The following is a 4008-nucleotide window of genomic DNA, read 5'->3' on the forward strand; positions in this document are numbered from 1 at the left end:
AATAATAATAATAATAATGGTATTTGTTAAGCACTTACTACGTGCAATGCGCTGTTCTAAGCACTTGGGGGATACAAGATAATCAGGTTGTCCCACGTGGGGTTCACGGTCTTAGTCCCCATTTTACAGATGAGGGAACTGAGGCCCAGATAAGTTAATTGGCTTGCCCAAGGTCACACAGCTGACAAGTGGCAGAGCTGGGATTTGAACACATGACCTGACTCCCAAGCCCATGCTCTTTCCACTGAGCCACACTGCTTAGAGAGTGATGACTGTGTACATTTCTTATTCATTCGTTTAAAACAATATCTGCAGAATATACTTCATGCTTTCAGGAGGCCATAGCAGTGGTCAGTCCCAGCTTGGTGACTGTTTCGAACATCATTCTGCAATCGCTAACCTTTAACTCCTGGAGAAACCAACCCCCTCTCCATTTCCCTCCCTAAATTCTAAAGACCTCACCAACTTTGCCTTTAACAGGGAAGCCATCAGGCATAACCTTTCCCAAATCTTTCTCCTACTTTACATTCCTGCTTCCACATCATTCTCTTGCTTCTTAACTCTCTCCCAAAAAACGACCTCCCAACTTTCCCTATATTCACCCCCTCTACCTACACCACTGTGACACTTTCCTCTCACCTCCTAAAAAAATCACTTGCTTCTAATCTCCTCCCCTCCCTCTGCCATCATACCTTCTAACACCTGCAGTCTGGCTGTCAATCCTTTAACACTACCAAGACAGCTTTCTCCAAAGTCACCTTATAACCAAGTCCAAAGGCTTGTACTCCATTCTGACCATCCTCCAGTTCTCCACTGTGTCTTGACACCATGGACGACTCCCTTCTCCTCAAAATAAAATCAGGCCTTGGTTTAGCAAGTGTTCCTCCTATCTCGCTGACATCTTCTCACTTCAGTGGCTCCTCATCTTTCTCTCACTTGTCCTGAATGTCCCTCCACCCCACAACAAGTCTCTGTTCCAGGTCCCCTAATCTTTTTGTTTTAAATCTAACCTCTATGGAAGCTCATCCATTCTCATGTCTTCAGCTACAAACTCTGTGTGGGTTATTCCCAAATCCATCTCTCTAGAGATGCTTTAATTCTTAAAATTATTTAAAGCTATAGTTTTAATTCTATTTGTTCTGACTTTTGACACCTGTCTACATGTTTTGTTGCCTGTCTCCCCCTTCTAGACTGTGAGCCCATTGTTGGGTAGGGACTGTCTCTATATGTTGCCAACTTGTACTTCCCAAGTGCTTAGTACGGTGCTCTGCACACGGTAAGCACTCAATAAATACAATTGAATGAATGGAGAAACTGTTTCCAAAAAACTCAGAATCAGCAGGTGAAGTTGGGGAAATGCAGGAGCTTGATTAAAATCCATCTGTTCCCAGGTAATAGTGAGATCATAGTGGGACACGGAGATTGAGAGATGGACAGAATGCTTCAGAAAATCCAAAATCATTGTCCTTCCCCATAACTACTTAAGTGAGCCCATGGCCACCCCAGATCCTCAAGGCACAGAGCTATAGAGGGTACTTGAGAGGAGGCAGTGTGGGGGTGGGATCAGGACAGAGATAACCCAGGCTCACCAAGTGTTCCCCAGTGTGGCTTAGTGGCAAGACCCCAGGCTTGGGAGTCAGAGGTTGTGGGTTCTAATCCCGGCTCTAACATTTGTCAGCTGTGTGACTTTGGGCAAGTCACTTAACTTCTCTGTGCCTCAGCTACCTCAAACGTAAAATGGGGATTGACTGTGAGCCCCAAGTGGGACAACCTGATGACCTTGTATCTACCCCAGCACTTAGAACAGTGCTTGGCACATAGTAAGTGCCTAACAAATACCATTATTATTCATTCAATCATATTTATTGAGCACTTAACATGTGCAGAGCACTGTACTAAGCGCTTGGGAAGTACAAGTTGGCAACATATAGAGATGGTCCCTACCCAATAACGGGTATCATTATTTTTATTATCTGGGGATGCCTTAGCTGCTCTAGCTCCTCAGGGCACAGTGCTGCCAAGGGAGGCAGAGAGGAGGCAGAAGCTGAGGCCAGAAGGACAGGCTTGGGAGTCAGAAGGACCTCAGGTCTAATTGAAGCTCCACCACTTGTCTGCTGTGAGACCTTGGGCAAATCACTCACTTTACCTGTGCCTCAGTTACCTAATCCGTCAAATGGGGATTAAGACTGTGAGCCTCTTGTGGGACGTGGACTGTGTCCCAACTTGAGTAGCTTGTATCTACTCCAGCACTTAGTACAGTGCCTGCTATATAGTAAGTGCTTAACAAATACCAATTTAAAAAAGGAGAGGTAGAAGACAGGCTCCCCAAATGCCCCACTGAAGCTGGGACTGCCCACAGACACCCTGGCTCCTCAGGGCAGAGACTTGGAAGGGGACAAAGAGAAAGGAGGGAGGGGAGCTAGAATAATGATGATATTTGTTAGGCACTTACTGTGTGCCAGTATCTGGCTTAAGCCCTTGGGTAGATACAAGCAAATAGTGTTGGACACAGTCCCTGTCCCACAAAAGACTCCAACTCTCATTCTCCATTTTACAGATGAGGTCACCGAGGAGCAGGGAAGTGAAGTAACTTGCTCAAGGTCGCACAGAAGGTAGATTTCAGAGTTGGGACTAGAACCTATGACGTTCTGACTTTCAGCCTTCTCTATCCACTACTCTATGCTGCTTCTCTAGAAGAGAAAAGGATAGAAGAGGTTGAAGGTGGGTTCCCAGATTGGGAGGATTTATTTTTTATGTATTTTTAAGTAAAAAAACAATACTGTCTACCACCTTGCCCAGACAGGCATTCCATTGATGGGGAAGCCTAGCGCCAGGGGACTTATTTTTCATTTAGGGCAGCTTTACATTCCTGTTGACACATCATTCTCTTGCTTAATAACTGTCTCCCACAAGTGATCTCCCAACCTTTCCCTATATTCACCTCTTCTCCCCGCACCTCTGATGCTATTCCCTTTCACCTCTCCCTCTGAGAGAGCCAGTTAATCTCTGACTTCCTTCCCTTCCTTCATCCTGAGAGTGTCAGTGGCAATGATGGGTATAGGAGCAGCAGTTCTCCCCGGCCAGCTCAGAGATCCCTGGCTGTGGTGGCCCAGACTGGAGTTCCCCCTCTACCACACGGTTAGAGAAGCAGCGTGGCTCAATGAAAAGAGCATGGGCTTGGAGTCAGAGGTCATGGGTTCAAATCCTGGCTCCACCAATTGTCAGCTGTGTGACTTTGGGCAAGTCCCTTAACTTCTGTGTCGGTTACCTCATCTGTAAAATGGGGATTGACTGTGAACCCCCTGTGGGACAACCTTATCACCTTGTAACCTCCCCAGTGCTTAAAACAGCACTTTGCACATAGTAAGCGCTTAATAAATGCCATCATTATTATTATATGCTTCAGTTTCAGAGGAAATCCCCAAACCATCCTGGGTTTCTTTCTCTCCAGCTTCAAGTAAAGTCCCATCTCCCTCTCTTGCTGCTCCCTCTATTCATCAGATCAGGCACCCGAGGAATACAAACTATGAGATTGCCCCGTAGACATTTAAGAACATCATCTGATATATCTTCTTGAAGGATTTTGCCTGAATAGCATACCCAGAGATCGATCAATTAATCAATGGTCTTGTTTGAGTGCTTACTCTGGACAGAGCACTGTACTAAGTACTCAGGCAACCCCAATATAAGAGAGTTGGTAGACATGTTCCCTTCTCACGATGAGCTATTATAGAGGGAGGCAACAGTCCTGAGGAAGATTACTGTCTAGAGCCATAAAATGTACCACCTTTTCATGGAACCCATTTGACCTGTAATCCCGCATCTCTTCTCATGCTTCCTCATGCTGCTGGCACCTCAAGCTCTATACATCAGAAGCAGAATTCCTCATCTTTCCCTCTAAAGCTGCATGGTGTAGTGGATAGAGCATGGGAGTAAGAAGGTCATGGGTTCTAATCCCAGCTTTGTCACTTGGCTGCTGAATGACCTTGGGCAAGTCACTTCTCTGGG

Source organism: Tachyglossus aculeatus, chromosome 4 (assembly GCF_015852505.1).
Source record: "Tachyglossus aculeatus isolate mTacAcu1 chromosome 4, mTacAcu1.pri, whole genome shotgun sequence".
NCBI lineage: Eukaryota > Metazoa > Chordata > Mammalia > Monotremata > Tachyglossidae > Tachyglossus > Tachyglossus aculeatus.